Source organism: Theobroma umbraticum, unplaced genomic scaffold (genome assembly GCF_002168275.2).
Source record: "Theobroma umbraticum cultivar Fairchild unplaced genomic scaffold, ASM216827v3 scaffold_459.0, whole genome shotgun sequence".
NCBI classification, from domain to species: Eukaryota; Viridiplantae; Streptophyta; class Magnoliopsida; order Malvales; family Malvaceae; genus Theobroma; species Theobroma umbraticum.
The window spans coordinates 782114-788335 of NW_018397286.1; the positions used below are offsets into that span (position 1 = coordinate 782114).

Below are 6222 nucleotides of genomic sequence, written 5' to 3' on the forward strand. Positions count from 1 at the left end.
GCTTTGAGTGATTTAAGTGCAAGTATCAATTTAACGCCTTGGTCAATTTTTGAGAAACTTGGTTTGGGGAAATGCAAACCCATTTCTATTACTTTGCAACTGGCTAATCGTTCTTATGTGTACCTAAGGGGAATTATTGAAGATGTTCTCGTAAAGGTAGATGAATTTATTTTTCCAGTTGATTTTATAATTCTTGACAAGGAAAAAGATAAGCAAATTCCAATCATCCTTGGGAGGCCATTCTTAGCAACTACTAAAGCTTTGATTGATGTTGAAAAAGGTGAGTTCACTTTAAGAGTTCAAGACCAACAAGTAACATTTAATAATTTCAAAGCTTTAAAATTGCCTGTCACATCTGAACACTGCTTTTTGTGATTATGGTAAATAACTTTACACAAGATGTTTTCTTAGAAGAAAATCACAATGATCCTCTTGAAACATGTTTAGCTACTTATTCTAACAGGGATGATGATGAATTTATTGAATATTCTAATTTATTAAATGCTCACTCCAGATTTAGTACTAATCATCAATTTGAGTCTTTAGATGTTTCAACTTCTTTGAAGCCAGCTTCGAAGCCCTCTATTAAGGAACCATCGACTTTGGAACTCAAACTTCTGCCTCCACACTTGAGGTATGCTTCTCTTGGAAAATCTTCTACTCTTCCAGTTATTATTTTTGTAGCTCTTACTAACATATAAGAGTATAAGTTATTGAGGACACTTTGGGAATTCAAGAAAGCAATAGGGTGGACAATAGCTGATATTAAAGGAATTAACCCTTCTATTCACATGCACAAAATTCTCCTTGAGGAAAATCACAAAGCCATAATTGACCATCAAAGAAGAATGAATCCCATCAAGAAAGTAGTCGAGAAAGAAATCATGAAGTGGTTGGATGCTGGAAAAATGTATCCTATCTCTGATAGCTCATGGGTAAGTCCAGTTCAATGTGTTCCTAAGAAATGAAGAATGACTGTGGTTGCAAATGACAGTAATGAGCTCATTCCTACAAGAACTATGATTGGATGAAGAGTGTGCATAGACTACTGCAAGCTCAACAAAGCTACAAGGAAAGATCACTTCCCTCTTCTATTCATTGATCAAATGTTGGATCACTTAGCTGGTAAAGAATATTATTGTCTTCTAGATGGTTATTATGGTTATAACCAAATTGCTATTGCCCCTGAAGACTAAGAAAAGATTGCATTTACATGTCCTTATGGCACATTTGCTTTCATTCCATCTGTTATGGGACAGCAGAAGGATAAAATCTTTCATTCCATCTGTTATGCTAGCAAGACTTTGAATAAAGCCCAAAAAAATTATACCGCAATAGAAAAAGAGCTTTTTGCTATAGTTTTTGCTTTTGAAAATTTTCACTCCTATCTCGTGGGGACAAAGGTGATAGTGTACACTGATCACTCAGCTATCAAATATTTGATTGCCAAGATTGATAAGGTGGATTTTCTTGCTTCAAGAATTTGATCTTGGGATTCGTAATAGAAAAGGAATAGAAAATCAAGTGGCAGACCATCACTCTAGATTGGAGATTGAAGCTCAAGGTAAGAATTCAACCTTAATGAAGGAGACTTTGCCTGATGAACAAATCCTTCAAATTGGTAAAAAATCACTTCCTTGGTATGCTAATTTTGTGAATTATCTGGTAAGTAATATTATTCCTTTTGATTTAGATTTTCATCAGAAAAAGAAATTTTTGCATGATGTGAAATTTTATTTTTAGGATAAGCCTTACTTGTTTAAGAAGTGTAAAGACCAGATCTTCAGAAAATGTGTTTCCAAAGAAGAGATTCAAAGTTTGCTTCACCATTGCCATTCTTCAAATTATGAAGGACACTTTGGAAGAACAAGGACTAATGCAAAAGTCCTCTAATCAGGTTTGTATTGGCCTACATTATTTAAGGATGCTCACAATTTCCTTTTGCATTGTGACAAGTGCCAAAGAGTGGGTAATATCTCAAGGCAACATGAGATGCCTTTCAACAATAGCTTGGAGATAGAAATTTTTGATGTATGGGGTATTGACTTCATAGGTTCGTTCATATATTCATACAACAACAAATAGATTTTGCTTGCTATTGATTATGTCTCCAAGTGGGTTGTAGTAGCAGCCTTTCCTCATAATGATTAAAAAGTGGTGATGAATTTCTTTAAGAAGAATATTTTCACTTGATTTGGCACTCCAAGGGCAATTATTAGTGATGAGGAGAGTCACTTTTACAACAAGTATTTTGATGCACTTTTGCAAAAATATGGAGGTAAACACAAGGTTGCAACTACGTATCATCCTTAAACTAATGGCCAAGCAGAAGAATCAAATAGAGAAATCAAGAGGATTTTTGAGAAAAAAGTATGTCCCATAAGAAAAGATTGGGCAAGAAGATTGGATGATGCACTGTGGGCATATAGGACTGCTTACAAGACCCCAATTAGCATGTTTCCATATAAGTTGGTTTTTGGCAAGGCTTGTCACTTACCAATGGAACTTGAACACAATGCTTATTGGGCCGTGAAGAAGTTAAATTTTGATTTACGAGCAGCAGCTAAGCAAAGGTTCTTGCAATTAAATGAACTTGATGAATTTCTCCTAAAACCTTATGAGAATGCCAAACTCTATAACGAGAAACCAAAGTAATGGCATGACAAGAAGATAATGGAAAAAAGCTTTGAGCCAACTTCGAGTTAGTCCAGCCAAAAACTATAAATGAAGTGCTTCTTGGGAGCCAACCCAAGCTCTTCCACCTCACTTATTCACATCTTTATTTTATTTCATGCTTTTTAATTTATTTCTTCTAATCTCATTTTTTTTGGTTTCCTTTTATAAGTAATTAGTTTCAAAAAAATTAAAAAAAAAGGGAAAAGAAAAAAAATTTAAAAATAAGAAAAAGGTCAGCACTACGACATTAAAAATAAGTGGCACAATGTTGAGAAGAATAAAAAGAAGCAACTGAAACAAAATGTTTCAACACTGTGACCTTCAAAGTGAGCATTACGGTGGTGAACAAAGGAAACAAATAGAATGGTTCAACACTGTGGCACTCAAACCCGAAGCGAAACACTTTGGATGTATTAAGTTGAGTGCCGCAGCCCTCACTTGGGTCGAGGCTCAGCCCCAACCCTATATAAACCCTTATATTTTTGTTTGTTTCATTCTTTCTTCTTCTTCACCTGCCAACTTCATTCCCCATCATTCTTTCTCCAAATCTTTTCCCTTCCTCTTTCTTTTTCACTCCAAATTTTTGCATTATTTCTGTGTAGATTTTTTTTTAAATTTTCACTTTGAAATCCTATACTCATTGCACTCCTAAGGTAAGTACTCCTTTTTCTCCCTTTCAAGCACTTGATTTTCAATTATTTTTTGTAGAGAGAGCATGAGGTTGGTGTTAATAGCAAATTTTATAATTTTAGCAAATTGAATGAGTCCATTGTACATGTTTGTTAATTGGTTTTTCTACTTCCTCATGGTTGAAGCTTGAAGTGCTGAAAATTTTTATGATTAGCGCCAAATTCTTGTTACCCATATAACGGATTCATGGATTTTTTTGTTTGTTGCAGATATAATTAATAAATGCTTTGTTGATGAGATAAGATGATGGACTTGTGTAATTTTTAATGTTTGGTTGAGGAAGTAGAAATAAATTCTGGAATTGTTGGTGCAACAACATGCAATAACTGATAATTTTGCTAAGTGTCATAGAATTATTTTTATTATATTTTTTATTTTTTATGTTGGACTGTTGCATTATGAAAGTTATGATTATGAGAATGCTATCTGAATGTTGTGAGGAATAGAGAATTTATGCTACATCTTAAGGAATGAGATGGTAAATGGAATTATTGATTTTGGATTGTTGAATTGGATAGAAATTAACTAAATTAGGGCCTTCAGATCTTTCATATTTTCATGGTTATGCATGCAACACTACCTGCATACTTTTACTCTGGATTTGTTTTGATAATTGACTTTCTTTTGTAGGAATAGCACCCAAACGATCCAAACCAAGCTCCAGTGGCACTTTTGATAGATCAAAATTCATCTCTGCTGATGCCTCTACACGATATCATACATCATTCATCAACAAAGTGCCAATTCCAAAACAAGGAATAGATATCCCCATCCTACCTTATAAGGAGATTCATGACATGCTTTGAGACAAACATTGGCAGCTATTTAGTGATCAACCTGAAGCTGCAATGGTGCCTGTAGTTTGACAATTTTATGCAAATGTGGTTGAGCATGTTGATGGTGTGGTGTTTGTCCATGGCAAACAAGTTCCTTTTCATAGACAAGTTATCAACACATTTTTTAGAACCCCTAATTTTGAGAATGACAACTATGGGCAGTACTTGGGTGATCATCAAGACTGTAATGAGATTATATCGACACTTTGTGTTGAGGGAGCCCAATGGACGACACCACATGGTGAGCTAGTTTCATTCAAACGAAGTGCTATGAAAAAGGAGCTGAAAGTTTGGTTGCACTTTGTAGCAGTACAGTTACTGCCCTTCACGCACATCAGTGATGTCATGAGGGATCGTGCAGTGCTTATCTATGCCATTGTCATACATAAATCCATTGATGTTGGTAAGGTTATCTCTCATTCCATTTTACACACAAGCCGCACTAAACAAGATGGGACCGATTTTCCTTCCTTCATCACTACCTTATGTGTGAGAGCTGGTGTGCAATGGAGTGATAAAGAGGAGCTATAACAACCAAAAATTCCCATCACCATGGGCATTCTTAAGTGATTAAAGGAATTTGAACTGGTTGCTGGTAGTTCTTCGCAAGTCGTCCACCCACCTTCCTAGGTAGCACCCACACGTAGTGTTGCTCAATGAATGGAGCACATTGATCATAGATTAGACCATCACAAAAGGCAAAATCAAGCAATTGAACAAATGATGAGAGCCTATGCCAAGCACATTGGGATGGATATGGCTGCTTTTCCTTTGTGTCCTCCGGATTCTAACTTTAAGGGCCATTTTGGTGGTGACGATGAGAAGAACTTGTAACTTGCAGCTTCAGAGTTAGGGGAGTATTCTTGTCCTTTTTCTTTTATTGTCCTTTATCACATTGAGGACAATATTTGTTCCAAGTTTGGGAGAGTGGTTTAGAATTTTGTTGGTTTATTTTCATTATGTTTAGTTAGCTTTATTTTAAGATATGTCTTGCATGTTTATTTATGTTTTACATGTTTTATTTGTGTTTCAAAAAACAAATTGAGATAGTTGCACCTCACTCATGATTGTCCCAATCCTAGGATGATATTTTAATTGTCTTTTAAATCTTAGGTTTTGGGAAGCATATAGTTATGATTTAATTTTATGTGATATTCTTGTGTTAGCTTTATTTTAAAATGTGACTTCCAATAATTTCAGCACTATACTCCTTTACTTAGAATTTTTATGTGATTTAGAGAAAGTTTATGTTGATGAAAAAGTATAGGGAAGTAAAAAATTTTAGAATTTTTTTGATTCTCTCTCGAGACGAAATCTTAGATAACACTTAGAATAAAAAGTGATATAGGCCATCTTTGGATTGTTTGAGCCTTTTTAAGCTTACCTTGTTATATTTATCCTTAATCACCCTTTTTGAGCCTAGTTTACCTTTTCTTAGTAATTACACAATTGTGTAAGCCTTGACCTGTTTATTTAAATCTAGCAATTTGAACCCTTCACTTCACCCTTTAAGTATATTAATCTTTCTAGGGAATGGTTTGAACTTAAAGAAAAATTAGGGGAGAAAAGTGGAAAGAAAAAGCAATGGTTGTTAACAAAATTACCCTTTAATTATCAAAATAAGTTTTTGGGTTGCAAAAAGAAGAAATAAAATGTGTGGTAAAAGAATAGTTTACTTCAAGTTTGGGAGTGCTATAAAGAAATTTTTTATGAGCTCTTTATATGTCCTAGATTGATTAAGTGCCTCAAGTGAATTTGAGCTTAAATTGCTACGAATGGCATGATTACAGTATCAACGCAATGGAATAACAAAAATTAACATAAAATAAAAATATGCCTCCTATCTTTGGATCACCTTGGTTGTTCAATACAAAGTTAAGTACCACATAAAATCAAAAAAAAATTCCTTTCCAAGTGATATTGTAATCAAATGGATTCCTTTTGGTGACAAAACATGAACACCTTTCATGTGAAAGAATCCCAACCACTCAATCACTTGGCCTCCAATGATGCACACACG

At 34.5% G+C, this 6222-nt stretch overlaps 2 pseudogenes; both read left to right on the plus strand.

The window, feature by feature from the left end:
* Positions 1-375, plus strand: part of LOC149526241 (uncharacterized) — an 846-nt pseudogene extending 471 nt beyond the window's left edge.
* A 2-nt stretch (positions 376-377) lies between these two features.
* LOC149526242 (uncharacterized) overlaps positions 378-6222 on the plus strand; it is a 12558-nt pseudogene continuing 6713 nt past the window's right edge.